The sequence below is a fragment of the Sodiomyces alkalinus genome, assembly GCF_003711515.1.
Source record: "Sodiomyces alkalinus F11 unplaced genomic scaffold SODALscaffold_7, whole genome shotgun sequence".
Classification (NCBI taxonomy): domain Eukaryota; kingdom Fungi; phylum Ascomycota; class Sordariomycetes; order Glomerellales; family Plectosphaerellaceae; genus Sodiomyces; species Sodiomyces alkalinus.
The window spans coordinates 848,479-866,147 of record NW_021167085.1 but is presented as its reverse complement, the minus strand read 5'-3'; positions in this window follow the sequence as shown (position 1 = coordinate 866,147).

Below are 17,669 nucleotides of genomic sequence, written 5' to 3'. Positions count from 1 at the left end.
GAGATAAAACTGCTATTCTAGAAAGCGCCCGTTTTACGGTATTTTAACCCTACACTGCTAATACGTATTAAGCTAGATGCTTCTGCCTTTACCCTTAGCACTATTATTAGCTAACTCGAGGATAGCTTATAGCGCCCTATAGCGTTTATATCCTGTAAGCTACGTGGGGCTAAGCTTAATTATAGCACGCCCGATTCTGAGCTTATGGCTATTATCGAGTCTTTCCGCACGTGGCGTTACTACGTTACCTATAGTTAAAGCCCCGTGGTCGTTCTAATAGACCACCTAAACTATCGCTACCTATTAGATAAGCCGAAGCTTAAGGGCTAGCACGCTAGGTGGCTTAAGGAGCTCGCCCCGTTTAATTTTAAGATTCGGCACCGCCCGGGGACGTTAAACCCCGCGGATAGGCTATTAAGAAAGCCCTAGCACGCGCTCTATAAGTGTGCCCTGGTTACTAACCGGGTTAAGGCGATAGAGTCTTTTTCTAAGCGTTTTATAGGCTATATCGGGAACTAGCGTGGTTCCCGTGCTGCCTTGGTTTCTGTTCCCGCTCTTAACTTCCCCTTACCGAAGGTAGTAGAGGTGTAGGCGGATAATCTCTTTTCGGAGCCTTTATCGAGGCGTCTTATTTTAGGCTATATCGGGAACCAGGATAGTTCCCGTAATAGCCCCGGTTATGATTTTCCCGCTACTCCTACCTTAGTGGTTAAGATATAAGCGGATAACCTTTTTCCAGAGTCCGTTTCGAAGCGTTCTGCCTTAGGCCTATATAGAACCTAGTATAGTACCCGCGCTGTTCCCGCTCCTCCCACCTTACTGGAAAAGATAGTTAAGACGTAAGCGGATGACTTTGTCTCGGAGCCTTTGTCGAGGCGTTGTGTTTTACGTATTATCGAGAATTAGCGTGGTTCCCGCACTACCCCTGTTATTCCCGCTCTTAATTCCCCCACCTTACTAGAAGAGGTGGTAAAGGCGTAAGCGGATAACCCTTTTTACACTAGATAGCGTGAGGCCTACGGTGACGAGGCCACGCACGGGTATTAGTCTAGGAGTATTACTATCCTTTATTTTAAGAATCGCGTTTTTATACTAGACCACTTTAGCCTCCGTTAAAAGGTCCTATAGTGTTTCTATAATAGACCTAGCGTGGGGCACTATAGGGTTATAAGGACTATTAAGAGGATTTCGGACTTCTACTTTTAGGATTATTTGCCTAGGGATGTCCGATAGTTTATGCCTATCTGTGCTATCTATTAACGCACTAAGCCGCGGCACTATAAGCTATATAGCGAACTAGCGAGTCTCCTAATGCCTCCGTGCCCCTTTATAGAGATATCTATTAACTTTATCACGGGGCTACTACCGGTCTATAGCCTAGGCTGTAAAAGGGATACTATCCTCGTGGTAGTATACCGCCTAACAAAGTACTCGATTCATATCCCCTCAAGTAGTGGCCTGATAGCAGAAGGACTTACTAAGTCTTTATAGCATCACGTTTTTCGTACTTTCGGCCTACCTAATAGCATTATATCAGATCGAGGCTTATTATTTATAAGCCGTTTTTAGGTAACATTATATCGCTGCCTCGGTACTATATAACGCCTATCTATAGCTTAGCACCCGTAAACGGATAGATAGACTGAGCGGCAGAACTAGAACCTCGAGCACTATCTTCGCATTTTCTGCTCGTAGGAATAGGATAACTAGATTAACCGGCTACCGTTAGCAGAGTTCACCTATAATATAGCGTGGCACTCTACGATACATTACACCCTATCCGATACCATAATAGGCTATAACCCCCGAGGTCCTAACGAAGTATAACTGTCTAGGGCAGGTAAGGTCCGCGCTGCTAAAGCAGAGCGCCGTGCGGAGCACCTTATAGCCTAGCGCTATTCTATTTCGGACCTTATTAAGAGGGCATAGGCTTCCTACGAACGGTACTATAATAACGGTCGTGCCTAGCGCTCCTTTAAGGTAAACGAGTACGTCCTGCTATCCACGAAGAATATCCGATAGAAAAGGCCATTAAAAAAGCTCAGCGATAAGTATATCGGACTATATAAGGTGACTAAAATCGTCGGCACGTATAGCCTGGCCTACTAATTGGAACTGCTAAAGGGTATAAGGATTTATAACGTTTTCCCGGTTTCCCTGCTAGAACTATAGAAGTCCCGCGATAGGTTATAACCGGAACCACCACCTATAGTTAACGTCGAACCGGATTCGGATATGTATAAGGTTAAAGCTATCCTGGACTATCGATATTAGAGCACACGGCGCTAGTACCTGATTAAATAGGCCGGCTATAGCGACGAAGAAAATACCTAAGAGCCGAAGCGGAATATCCCCGACAAACTCGTCGACGCCTACTTTAAGGCGAGACTGTTAGGGAACTAAACGGGTTTATACCCTATCCCTATAGGAGACCTTATAGATATAACGTAAGGACGTTTTTCTATCCTTTCGCCCTCCTTACAGATAACGAGACTTACTAGGGACTAAATAGGTTTATACACTATCCACGTACCGGCTATATTAACCTAGAAAAACCCTTTAATAGGCTATGGAGATGAATTCTTAGGCAGGGACCCCCCCTTAACCTAGACGGGAACTATATAGGCGTTATCGCCTCGGTTACTATTTTCTTCCTTTTAAGCGTTCTGCTCTTAATCTCTGTTTTTCTTTATTAGACGCTAATAGCTCTTTACGCCCTTATCTATATATCTACCTATATTAATCGAGACCTGCGAATATACTTACCGGGGCATAATCCCTACTCCTTACACCTTATCCCTCCCCTTTACGAATATCATAATTAAGACGATATATCACGCTGGACTATAGTTAGGACTATTAGGGTTACGATAGGAATACCCTAAAGCTGGTTAAAAAAAAAAAAAAAAAGGAAAAACCTAACCCGAAGGCTAGTAAAAAACCTAAAAGAAAAAACCCCCGTTTCTCTATATATACTATCACGGCCCCTTTAGGGCGTCCTTAAACCCTACTAATTCATCGTCTAAAGGGGTAGGCTCCCGCCTAGCCATCTCGCTATTATTATCCTCTATATATACCTGGCTCTACCCCGCGGTAATAGCCGTTACCCTCTCTTACCTACTACCCGCGGATAGTATCGAAGGCCAAAGAGATAAAGGCGTCTTCGTCTTCTACTGCTTCTTCTTCTTCTTCTCTAATAAAGGAGTTAAGGGCGTTAAAGCCTTCTTCCCCTTCTTCACTAACGAGGTCGGCACTATATCGTTATCGTCGGGCACTTCGTAAGGGTCCGGCGGGCCCTATAGACCTTACAGTATTATGCCCCTTAATAGCGAGTCTCAAGGTTATATAGTGCCACCACTATCGCTAAATATATCGTTACCTATAAAGATAACCTCCGCGGGGGCTAAGGCAGACCCTAAGGGTATAGGCAGGTCTCCCTAAGCCCAGGCCAGGTTAAGAGCGGCTATTTGCTCGAAAGTAGTAGCTGTCTGCTCCTAGGCCGCGAGGTCGCGCTTATATAACGTAAGGCGTTATTATTTAATATCAAGGCGTTTCTGCTCGACGGCTAAACGCTGCTGCTATAGCCCGACGCATTACTTAAGGATCGACTCTATACTATTAAGCCTCTTATAGATATCTTCCGCCGTTTTCTAGCGGGCGTTAGTAACTTCCTTAGCTTAACGCCGAGTAACTATAGCTTCCTTAGTAGACGACCGGTTAATCTCTAGCGTTACTTAACCTAAAGCCTCTCTAAGGATAACCTAGTATCGAACTACTATAGCCTAGTACTATAAAGGATTAGTAAGGGTACTTTACAGGGTTAATAAGGGGATATAGTTAGTAATACTTACACGACGACTCTTGTTTAGACTACCCTTCTCGATAGCGATAACTAAAACCTTTTATAGCTGCTCGGCAGCGTTCTTACCGGTAATAGGGAGCTATTATTATATTAGAAACAGGCCTATAGAGTGGTCTATAATAGGAGGAAGTATAGGGATAATAATAAAGATATATAACTTACTACGCGGTATTTAAGGCTATTATGCTCGGAGTAGTAGTAGCACTTATTTATACGCTAACCGTTATCGGCGTGACGGCACGTCTTAGCCTTAATAGTGTGCGCCTTTTCCTTAAAGTTAATCGTTACTAACTTACCCATATAACGTATATAGGGGGCCTTTAGATCCCCGCCTATACCAATATCCACTACCCTTTAGCGTAGAGCGACTAACGGTATAGTAGTCAACGACGACGTAGCCGTAGTAGAAGCAGGAGGCTCTAGCGTTACCGGAGCAATAACCTACGATAAGACAGGCTATATAGCCGACGGCGGGGTAGATTACTTAATAGACTACGAGGTTAACGCCGTAACCACGATCTTAATCCTTTTAAAGGACCGTGTTATACTCGCGGGAGTAGCGGCGCGTGTATTATTATTATTATCTTCCTAGGAAGGTATAGTAACTATACTAGATAAGTGGTTAGCCGGTATTATAGACTAAAAAACATGTGGAAGCACTTATAAGATAGTAGTTGATTAATTAATTAATTAAGAAAAACTATAAACCGTTAGTACAAGATACCTTAGATTAGGTAGACTTATTAGGCGTAGTATAATCGGAAAATTAAGTATAGAAGAGGAAGAAGAAGAATAGGAAGAGGGAATAATGGTAGGATTATAAGATATCCCCCTAATAGTAGTTATATAGGCACCTATTTTTAGTATAAAGAAGGAAGCTACGAAATACACGGAAGAAGCACCGTTAGTGCACCACGTAACACTAGCTTAGGAGTCTTTATCAGATAGATTAAAGGAATAACCCAGGAAGATAAAGGAGACGGATCCGAGGACCCGGAAGGGAACCACCCTAGAACCTATTAGGGTCCTGGCGGGGATATTGGTTTTAGTGGATAGGTTAGCGAAATAACGGAAAAGGGCACGTACCCGGGTCAGGGCCACGGCTAAGGAGGCCCCGCGTAGGAACTAGGCGGGAACCCGTTAGGGTCCCGTCGTGGAGGGCTCTGGTTTAGGGCGTCGGGGGATTTAGGGGACGAACTCGGGGACTAGGTTTTCGGAGGAGCCGAGAGGCCGGCACGGATCAGGGCGCTCCTAAGGACAGGAGTATCCGGGGGAGGTCGCTATATTAGGTGCCTATAGTAGTAGTTATAATAGGTCCCTAGTATACACACCTATAAGAATCCAGGTATACCTAGTCTAAGACCCCTCGAGGTATAAATAAAGTAAGTTATCACACAGCAAACAGAATAGTCCCTTAAAGTAAATAAGGCAGCCCTCGAGGAAGCAAATAAGTAGTCCTCGAGGAGCAGAGCGTAGCCTTAAGGAGCGAGGGAGCCTCCCCTTTAAAGAGGGAGGCTAGCGATTAATCTGACTCTTTGGCTATACCCATATTCTAGTTCTTTGGCTACACCTATATTCTGACCCTATTATAATCCTATCGTGATCACACCTGGTTCCTTATTTAACCCTACCTTTTCACTCTTTACGACTACCTATTTGACATTAAGGGATTAGTTCCTGCTATAAAGCTAACGATACCCTCTTTTTACAGCCACGCGTTCAGTACTCCCTCGGGGGTTTACTAGCCTAGATCCCTGCGTGGAATCCGGTTATACAGGTAAGTGGCTACTATAATAATCTCTGGCTATATATCCTACTAGAAGCCTAAGGTATCTACTAATACCCTCACGATAGCGAAGATAATACCCTTATAACGTTCGGCGTTAGCGTTCTATATAGCTATATAAGGAGCTAATCTTTCTAACAGAATACCACGATCTAAAGACTAGTTATCCAGCTTCTTCTATAACGCTCTCTCTCCGTTAAGTCTAATTATACTAATAAGCGGCCTATACTACCTCTATAAAAAGAGTTCGAAGTTAGCTATTAAGGATAGTATATATTTATACCCTAGTATCGTTCTAGTCACGTTCTTATACGTGTAGGGATCGTGGAATAGGGTAATAGTATCGTCGCCGTTAGCGGCAGGATCCATCGAAAACAGATCTACGTCAATCCTCTAAAAAGGCCTTATTAGCCTATGGGTAGGTGGACGTCACGATACTATCCTTTTTGCCTTACTAATAGCGTAAGCCTCGTAGTCCACCACTAAAGGTGCCGCTCTTCCTTTTAAAGCCACGATACCTCCCACGCACCCTTTTAATAGCTATACCAGTGCTTAAGGGTTAGCGTGCCCTAGCCTCTCGTGCTATAAACGGGCGTCGGCTACGTCTATAGGCTTTAGTTCCCTCGAGCTATTGAAATAGCTCTGCTATTACTGCTATAAGCGCTGCAGCGTACTATCGGTCGGTTTAAAGGTATATTAGCCGTTAACGTTAATCAACGGCAGGCAGGTACGTCGGTCTATTACTAAGATATCTCTGCCGGTTATAAACATAGCGTTCTAATCCTTCTATAACCTACGTGTTACTAGCAGCGTTATAGGGTATCTATCCATAAACGCCACGTTCTTCAGTATAAGAGTGTAAGGACGTCCTTTTATATCTTTAACCTGAAGACGCAGGGTGCTGTACCCCTCCACTAGATTAGAGGTGCCGCCACCTATCTAAAGTCTAACGATAGTGGTAGCAGGCTAGAAGTCCTCGAGCAGGTGGCGTTAATTAGTTATATGTCTTAGGGACCCCGAATCGATTAATAACTAATTAAATAGGTCGTTACTAACCACCTAATTAGTTTGCAGGAGCGAGAAAACCGATAGCGAGGTCGACGATACTACCTCTTTTCCCACGAAATTAAAGGCAAAATATATATCGTAAGAGCTATTATTAGAATCCTCTTCCCTATTATTAACGAAATTAGATACTTCCTTAGACTAATCTTTCTCTAGTAACTTAGCTTTAGACTCTTTTACCTTATTTTTAGCCTTATCGATATCCTTTTTAATATACTCCCTAAACTTCTTTTACTTAGAAGCACTCTAGCTCTTAATAACGCGGTCGTAGTGTTCTACTACCTCCTTCGAGGGCGTAAAGCCCTTTTAGCGGCGTGTCGGATTAACGTTCGGGCAGCCACTCCACGGGTAATAGTAGCCTTTAGCTTTTCCTATCTTAACGTAATCGTAGATATATTCCCTTACCGAAGAATCCTCTTTTCTCTATTACTACTAACCTTCCTAATTAATAGGCTACTATCTACTATCTTTATCCTTTCCTAGGAACGTCGCCGTATAAAACGATAATACTATAGGGTTCTTATTAAGCCTATAGGGATACCTATAGCGTAGCTAAACCGTATATTCGTTTATAATCTCTTCGATAGTAGGTTAGTCTTTCTTATCTTCCCTTAAAATCTCTATAAAGCGCGCATTTAATAATATACCCTATCCGGGCACGACTCTAGCCAGCTAGCACTATAGGACCTAGACGGATCTAGGATTTAATATACCCTATCCGGGCATAACTCTGGCTAGCCAGCATTATCGGACCTAGGGAACCTAGGATTTAAAGGGTGACCTTTACTGCAGTAAAAGACCTGTAATAAAGATATTCTATCTAAGCTAAGGGGGCGCGCCCCCAGGACTTAAGTATCCACGGGTGAACCCCGTGGAATCCTCGGCTTCTACGTACGGGAACCCGGGGGATTCCCCGGTATTCACTAATTATACCCCAGGGAAGCTATAGTATACCCTAAAGGTACCTATAGCGTACCCCGTGGGTACTATAGCTTATACTATAGAACCGCTGGGGTACCCCGTAGTACGCCCTGGTATTCCTAGTAGAATCCGGGGCGTATTAAATGCCCCGGGTAACGAAGCCCTACGTCCCGCGGGCTTTCCCCGGTAACTACGGTAGCCTTACTTAAGGCTTATCGCGGTTATACTAGTAAACCGCGGTGTAGTTAGTAAGAATAGAAAGAAAATATTCTTACACGGCGGTGCCCTATAACGACTACCGCTATTATTACTTATTACTTAATTAGGCGGTAATAAAAGAAAATAAAATAAAAGAAATATACCGACGCCTTAGCGTCCTATTTTTACGGTATACCCTAGTAAATTCCTATAGCGCCGCGAATCTTTCGCGCTATTCCGTATAGTTAGTCTAAAATAGTTATACCGTTATTATCCTCCGTGTTTATTACGATTTATACTTTATCCGGGAAGCCCTAAAGGTTAATATCGACCTCTAAGATAATAAATACTTTATCGATTATTATCGTATCCGCTAGCTTAAGTAGGTTAATAGGGTCGATATCACTAAACGCTAATAGTCCGGTATAAGTACGGCTAGCGTACTATTATTTAAGCACGGCGTATACTAGGATAATACGGGTTATTAGTTTATAGTTAGCCGTAATACGGTTCGCTAGCTACTCTTTATAGCCGGCTAATAGTTAACTATCGCCTTTAAAAGGCCTTAGGTATATAAGCTTTCCTATACGGAAATAGCGAACTATTATTATTAGATTTAATATAGTTTATACGGCGCTAAGGGCGATAATATCTTCGATTATAGAGTAAAGCTATCTACCGGCTAGGATTAGTAGCACGGTTCTATAGCCGTGCTAGTAGACTATAATAAGGTCTTAGTTACCCTTAGCGATCGTATAGAATAAAGGCCGCGTATTCTTATCGCGTAATTATACCCCGAAACACTTAATTATATTTATAAGGAGTTTCTCCCGGGACTCTTTTACCGCGATACGCTTAGCCGGCATTATTATTTATTTATACGTGTCTAGTATAGGCCGCTTAGACGTCTTAGCAGGCGTGGTAATATTCAGCGCGCCGCCCTAATGCACCTAACTAAAGAAGTTATTAACTAATAGGATATTAATAGTCTAGTTATCGTTATAGCCGGGGCCTATCGCTAGGCCCTTAAAGAACTTTCTAGCTAGCTTATTACATTTCGCTGCTTCTTTAGCGTATTCTTAGGACTTACGGCGATACTCGTCTTCGGTGATAGTCTTACCTTATATATCTAGAAGATTATATATAGCTAATAAGAGGAAGGTTTACTCCTATTAATAGTTAACTATATACTTAGGAATAGTTATAATATTACTTATAAGGGGGTTTATAGCGGGATCGGTAACTAATAAGCTATTTACCTCGGCGTTATTCTTTAGATTAGTATATACGGTTACCCGGGGGCCTAATATAATAGCGGGGGAGTCTATATTCTTAGCGGTGGTTTTCTAGGGCGTTTTAGTATATTTACCGGTATAGTTATATAGGGCGTCCGCGTTATATCCTATAATATATTACTTAAATAGGGTTTTTAGCTAGTACTATAACACGATGTGCTTAGTAGCGCTTAGTAAATATTCGGGCTAAGGGTATTAGCTAATAATTAGCTTAGCCTTAACCTCGGTTACGCCTTAGTTTACTTAGGGATAATCGGGGAGAATAAAGATTATATAGTCTAGATTATAAATAGCGAGATAGTCGTATCCTTAGGCCTCTACGAAACGACGGAAGTCCTTAAGTTTATCCTTATATATTTCTTTCTATATGGTAAAGCATGTGCCGAGGGTAAAAAGCTTATATTTAAGTCTCTTCTCTCCGCCGTATAGTATAACGGCGCGGAGGTATCCCTCCTTAGTAAGCCCGTGTCCGGCCCTCTTCGCGGTCTTAAACGCTTTCTTAAACGTTTCGCGGTACTTAATATCCTTTAACGGCTAGTAGGAACTAGGAAAGATAACTACGTAGTATACCGCGGGGGGCGGTATAGGGAGACGGTGTTAGGGGGGAAGGTAAGGAATATATACGTTAAGGTATAAGGAAGTTAGAAATAGTAAATTAAATAGATAATAGGGAAATATTCTTAAAATGATAATATTATAAGGGAAGTATAGGAAAATAGAGTAAATCACGATAACGATATAAGCGATCGCGGTAGTAGTGTATAGAAGAAGGAGGGAGGCGGGCCTAGAGTATTATAGGCGCGCCGTTATATCTTTTTATACTTAGTAGAGCGTTATAGTAACCGTGGTTATTATAGCGGCCGGTAAAAGGCGTATATAGATAGTAGTCCTTTTATTCCTGCTATTCCCTAGGGTTCGTAAGCGTTATTTAGGGCGGTAATAATATCCGTTTTATATTATATTACCGGGGCGCCTAGTAATACCTTAGTAGTCCTTTAGTTCCGCCGTTTATACCGTGGTTCTTTAATATCCCCTAGTTATAGCGCTTTAGGGGCTTCTATTTTCTTTAAGACTATCCTTAGATTATCTAATATCTTTTATCTCCCCTTAAAGGCGTTAATAAGCTTTTAAGCCTTTATAGCTTTTTTCGGTATCTAAACGTTCTAGTAAGCTAGCTATTCTTTCTATCGTATTAGGTACTCGGTTTATAGCTAACCTCGCCCCTTATAGGTTATCCTTTTATCCAGGATCATTTTAATTTTATAGTGCTTATACGGGTTACACTATCGGTCGTTATCCTAATTGCCTATATTAACCGGGCCTACCTCGGCGTTCTATCCGGGGAATAAGTCCTTACTCGGGTTCTTAGCCGGTAATAATTAAACGATACTAATGACTAGATAGACGTTTATTATACTAGGTAAGTTAAGGCGGTATACTAGCGGCGTTATCTACTCTAAGACCTTAAAGGGGCCTATCCGTTACTAACCGATCTTAGTGGATAGTTTACTAGGCAGGTTATATCCCTAGCTAAGCCGGATATAGACTAAGTCGCCGGGGGCGAACCGTATATTACGGTGTTTCTTATTATATAGCCGCTTTATATATATCTATACTATAGCGATAGCGAGCTTAGCGTCTTCCTAGAGTATCTCGCGCGAGAGTTACGGGCTAGCTTCCCCGAGGAGGTTAAGGGGGCCGTTAGTTCTTATACCGTATAGTATCTTATTCGGAGCGTATCCGAGTATCTTATAGAAAGCGTTATTAAGATTAAACTATAGCGGCACGATAACTTTCGCCTATAAAACCTCGGGGTTTTAGGTAAGGAATATACGGATAAAGATCTCTACTATTTAATTCTTTCGCTTAGATAGGCTATCTATCTAAGGATACTATACCGTAGAGAATCTAAGGGTTATACTGGTAGCCTTTTATAGCGTCGTCTAGAAGTCGGAGAGGAACTTAGGGTCTTAGTCGGAAATAATAGATTAGGGGATCCCTTAGTCCCGAGCTAGAGCGCTTAAAGCAGGGATAAAGCCTAATCCTAGGCGGTATATATACTATAGCCCGGAATAAGTAAGGTAGCCTTAATAAACTTATCGGTAATAGTTAAAAGTAAATCGAATAAAGGGAAGCCCTCTCTTTACTAAGGAGAACCGGCTAAGGAAACCTCGGGTAAACTAATAATAAAGTCTATAGCGATAGTATAAAAGGGGATTAAAGGTATTAGGATAGGCTATATCTTATTAAGGGGGCGTTAGCGGTTAGTCTAGTTAGTAAAGTAGATTTAGTAGTTAGCAATATAAGACTTAACCTCCCTATATAACTTAGGGATAGCGAATCGGCTAATAAGATTATGCTAAGTGCGTTTAACGCTAAAGTGATAGCGTTTATCGTAGGCGGCACGGATAAACTCTTACCGTAGGGCGAAGGGGATATAAAGATAGTGTTTACTATTCTATTCTATATAGTATAGTAGACTATTATCTAACTCGAAGGGGATCTTAATTTAAAAGGTCTAGTCTTCTACCTAAGCGAGTATAGGGCCTTATTATAGGTCTTTAATATAACTATCGTAAATCCTTTATCGTATATCCGGATCTATCTATAGTTCGCTAAAATAATAGACCGCCTAATTATACTAAATCCTTTTAAGTTCTCCTTCTCCTTTTTCTGCTATATCGGTAATAAGGAGCCGTAAAAAGGCGTTAGCTATTATATTAGTCTTACTAGGGATATAGTGGTAGTCTAGCTAAAACTAGCTAAAGAATTCGGAGGAGAGGATAAACTTTATATTTAACCGGGTCTTATCGGTACTAGCTAGCGCCGTGGACTTTATAATTCCTACGGTAACCGCGTAGTCCGTTAGGATAATAGTCGGATTCCGGCGGGCGGACTAGATAATAGTTCGGGTCTTTCGGACGGCCTAGATAAGGTAGGCGACCTTTAATTCCGTTAGCTAGTACTTCTACTTAGCGGTATTTAGCCCTTTACTAATATAAAGTATTAGGCGTACTAAGGTCTTACGAATAATTCCCTTAATAAGCTATTCGGACTTATTAATAAGCTAGAATAGTATAGCGGAGAAGCCGAGTTCCTTAAATATATCGAGCTAGATAAAAAGAATCTTAAAGAGATCGTGGTAAAAGAGGTAAATATTAAATATAAAAGCGTCCGTGATAGTCTTAAACGTGGCTAATTCCTCGGTAATTAGTTTAAATATAGCGTATCGAGTATACGCCTTATAGGCCTAGCCCGTGTCCTTCCTAAGCTTCCGTGCCTCCGCTAGAAGAGCGGTCTTCCGGTATTATAGCGGGCTAATATAGTAGGAAAACCGTGGAATAAGGTGCTAAAGCTATCTAGTTATACTAATCTACTATTCTAATGCTTATAGAGATCTCGGGGGCGATACCTTATAAAGCGCCGCTATACGTTCCTTAGTATTTAATAGGCTAAGGGTATTAACCTTAAATCCTAATAGCTAAACCGATAGGTATATAATAAAGGACTTATTAGGGGAGATAAAGATCCTTTTACGGTTAAATAGGGCTAATACGGTATTTAGGTAGCCGGTATACTTATCCTTAGAATCTAATACGATTACGATATTATTAATAAAAGCGGCGGCGAAGCTTTTATACGGGCGGAGGAGCTTATCTATATACTATTAGACGTGCGCTAAGGAATTATAAAAGCCTATTAGTATAACCTTAGAGTACTCCTATCCCCGGTATAAAAGGATAGTAAACTGTTCTCGATACGGCTTATACACCAAGAACTAATAGAAGAACGCCCTAGTATCCACTACGGAAATAAACCTTTTTCTATAAAAACACCGGATAACCTAATCTTATATCGGTATAGGGTACGCGTTAGGGATAATAACCTTATTTAGAGTATAAAGGTCGACTACTATCTGGCCCTTATACTTACTATTTACGGTACGCTATATAATAAATATAGGCGCTCCGAAGGGTATAGGCTATATTAGCTATTCTATATATCCCTACTAGTATAACCCGTTAAGGGTTTTATCTAAGAATTACTTATTATCACGACTAAGCGGGTACGCCTTCTAACTAATCTTTTAGTTATACTATCTATTAACTAATAGAATCCGTATATATTTCCTATAAGGTATATCGACTACGCCTTAGTCGGTCTAAACTTTAGGATCCTTTTCTATAATCTTAGCAAAATAGCGGATAACCTTAGCCTTATAGCGGTAGATCGTTACGCCTTCCTTAGTAGTTTCCGTATGAGCGTCGGGGCTCTTAGCGATACTAAGTTTACCCTCGGATATAAGGTACCCCCGGAAAACGTTACCGGTCGCTTTATCTGCTAATAGCTCTATGGTCCTTAGTCGCTTTATTAGGATATTCCGGGCGTTATCTTATTTAATATAAAAGTATCTATTAGCGTAGAATAGTTCTATGTATCCTAGCTTAGTGCTTTTAGGAATAACTATTAAGCGGTCGCTCGCGTTAAAGATTAATACCGTGCTTTAATCGTTAAGGAGATAGTTCGGGGAACCCTTAATATCCGGGGAGAACTCTAGGGAATTAAGGTTAATATCGGGTTTTTAGATAGGTATATACCCGTACTACCGCGGAGGAATCATGGTCCTTCCGGCGGCTTTAATCTTCTGCTAGATCGGGGAACGCTTAGCGAATACTTAAGCTAGTATAAGAAAGTCCTAGTATACTCCGATACGGATAGCGTCCTACGTGTTAAGGATATCTAGGCTATTCGGGTAGTTAAATTCTTATCCGAGGAGGAGACCGGCGTTAAGCCTTAGAATTACCTAGCCTCCGATATATAGTCGGCCGATTTTTAAGTCGTTACCTACTATACTATAAACTAGTATAGTAAAGGTAGCCTATCCTAGGGTCTTTATCGATCCTACGCTATATAGTATAGCCTACTTAGTAGGATTAACCTGCTTATCGGGGAATCGACTTAAGAGGTATTAGCTTACTATATAACGAGAGGCTCCTAAGTTAACGTAGATTTCGAATAGCGCGCCTATTAGTATACTATAGGCCTAAATCCGGGCGTATATATAGTTATAAAGTCCGTTAGATAGATCCTTTACTTTCTAGAAAGTATTATCGATTAGAGTCGAGTCCTATTTATCCTACGCTATTAGTCGGTATAGCTAGGCGTATTTTTTTTTATATCGAAGGGTTTTATTATTAAATCTTATAGGTTAGTGGTATTTACTATACTTTTAGTATATCTAATAAAGATCGGAATACTTAGGCACGAATCCGGGTCTATCGGCGACCTAATATAGTTAGTCGCTCCGTCCGTTACCCGCGCTATTATTATCCTCGGAATCTATAAAACCCTTAGAGTCTACCTTAGCGTAGTAGTACTCGTTTTTAGGTTCTATATCGGTATTATCTCCGGATATAGGTTCCGCGGCGGTCTTTTTAGCGGAGGCGTTTACCTAGTTACGGGGGCGGTCTCTAGGATAGTCCCTGTATTAACGGTTAGATTATGTATTAGCGTTATAGATTAGGAGTCGTTAACCCTTATCGTTAGTAAAGCGGTTAGCGTTAGGCGTAAGTAGGGCGCGGTTCTTACTTTAGCGACGGAATTAGCTAGGGCTAAGGGAATAGCGGTCCGGCTATAGTATACGATATCGCTCGGGTATAGGATTAGACCGGCGGTTATAATACCTTAAAGTGGGCTACTATACTATTATAATAAGCGGTATAAAGCCGTAGGATCCGCGGGTTCCCTAGTTAGCCCTAGCTAGGCTATATCGGTTAACGTAATGCTTCTATTCACCTTAGGTATAATTCCGATACTACCCTAGTATTAGGCTAGCTAGGGAGTTTATAAAGTCGGCTTACTTTACCTTAAGTCCTAGGCGGACTATAGTAGCGGCTAGGTTAGCATTAAGCTTATCCTAGATAATAGATAGGAACTTTTCCTTAGATTTATTAAAGTCCTTAACGAGTCGGACTACTCTATTAGCGAATACACGGATATCACGGCGGTTTATAACGTCTTTTAGGGTATATCTTTCCTTACGTAGTCTATACTCGGCTTCTTCGCGCGGGAGCCGGAATCGACTCTTTAGGCCGTTTTTTTAATCCTTTAGAGTGGCTTCCTTACTATATTACTTACGGAGTCTAAGGTCTATAATTATTAACTATTTAGAGGATTTACCTAGGAGGTAATAGGAGATACCGCGTATAAGGGCTTCGCGATACCCGGGGCTTATACTAGCATACTATTCTGTAGCGTCCGTAAAGCGGAATATATTAAGGAAGATAAGCTTAGTTCCTTCCGTGCGAATATCTTAAGTAGCGGTAAAATACTCCGGCGGGTTAAAATATCCGAGGTTATCCGCCTTAAAGCGGACTTAGGACTATTACGGCTATAATCCGCGCTAAAGCTCTCCGATAATAGTAAGTAAGTCGGATTAGCGTATATATATCTAGTCTCCGCTTATAGGAGGCGGCTAGGTTAGTACTAGAGAAGGAGGAGGCGTTTTATCCGGCGGTCCGCGGTCCTAGTAGGCGTTAGCGTAACTAAGTCCGGGTACGCCCGCGCTAAACGCCGTGCTTTTAGTATTAACCGGGTAATCGGCTAAGAAGGCGCGGCTAGGGGCGTTAAAAGGTTAACGATCTATAATAAGAGTATAATAGGTAATAGTCTTATTAGGAGAGATATAGGATATAGGCGATTAGTATAAGGAGGATCTACTTAAGGAGTATATTAATTCCTCCTCCTTAATAGTAGGTTCCTTATCCGTTATCTTTATAGTAAGATAGATAAGGAGTATAGTTAGTTCTATATTACTAAATAGAGTATTATCTAATACCGCTAAATTAAGTAATAGCCTATTAGGTCCTACTATAGCCTTTTAACTAATAAAGGGTATAGCGGAGATAGGTCCGGTAGGACTTATCCCGGTTAGACCGTATTTTGCTAGTCTATTCTTTAGCTTATCCGAGGTAATCGGCGATAGCGGACTAGCGGTAAACGCTTTAGCGACTTATTTACCTCTCTTTTTATCGGTTTTATCTAAGCTTACTAGGATCTCTTAGTATTTTAGCTTATAGATAAGCTATTTTTTAAACGCTACGGCGAAACGACTAGGATTAATCGCCTAAATCTTCGGATACACGCTCTCTAGCGTAATAACTAGCTTCTACGCTCTTCCTTTTAGGGTTACTACGCTATTAGTTTCGGGGTTCCCTAGCACGTTTATCGCCGATCGGAGAATAGTAAGTAGCGTAATTTACTCTAGGAGGAGAACGTTTTCCGCGAGGTACGGGTAATCCTTACTAAACTTTAGAAGAGGTTAGGCTCCCCTTATATTTCGTGGGAGGGGAGGACGATTATTAAGAAGGTTTATATCAGTTATAGTATTAAACCTTAGGATCCACAGTAAATACCTTAGTATAGGTTAGTACGGGCGCCTTTCCTATACCGTAGCTAATAACTATAGATTCCTTATATACTCTACGCCTAAACCTAGTAAAAGGGAGGCGTTATCGCCTAATATACTAGCGGGTTCGCTAATAAGCCTATATAGTCTATATAGGTGCGGTCCTTATAGGTTACGCCGGGCGGCGGTATATAAACCTTACCTAAAAGTATTAGTAATATACCCTATCCGGGTATAACTCTAGCTAACTAGCACTATAGGACCTAAACGGATCTAGGATTTAATATACATTATCCGGGCATAACTCTAACTAGCTAGTATTATTAGACTTAGAGAATCCAGGATTTAAAGGGTGACCTTTACTATAGTAAAAGAGGTATAATAAAGATATTTTATCTAAGCTAAGGGGGCGCGCCCCCGGGACTTGAGTATCTACAGGTGAACCCCGTAGAATCCTCGGCTTCTATATACGGGAACCCGGGGGATTCCCCGGTATTCACTAATTATACCCCAGGGAAGCTATAGTATACCCTAAAGGTATCTATAGCGTACCCCGTGGGTGCTATAGCTTATACTATGGAACCGCTGGGGTACCCCGTGGTACGCCCTGGTATTCCTAGTAGAATCCGGGGCGTATTATCTGACTACTCTAGAGCTATAGTACCGATAGCCCTGAAAAACGCGTTAAGTTAATCCTCTATAGTATTAGAAGATCTAACGCTATAGGTCTTCGAATCTCGGTATAGCGATATAAAGTCCTAAAGCTAACGCTTATAGGGTATCCTCCGTATATTTTACATATATTCTTCCTATTTCTTCTTAACTAGGGACTTCTAGGCAGTGTTAGTAGGTTTAAGATAGTCCTTTAAGGTAATCAGGATATCTTTAACCTCCTTCTTCTCCGCGTACTAATCTTTAAGGTTAGGATTAACTATCTTCGCGATATAGTCGTGAAGAGCAGCTAGACTATATTACTATTACTGATATTTATTCTCTTTTACGTTCCATAGCTTAAACTTACGATCCTAGGCATTATCTTCGTCACCTTCTTCTAGCTCTAGAGGTTCCGAGGATTCGAGCTTTTAAGAACGTTTAGATTCCTTAAGGTCTGGATTAATAAGGTCAGAGACCTGG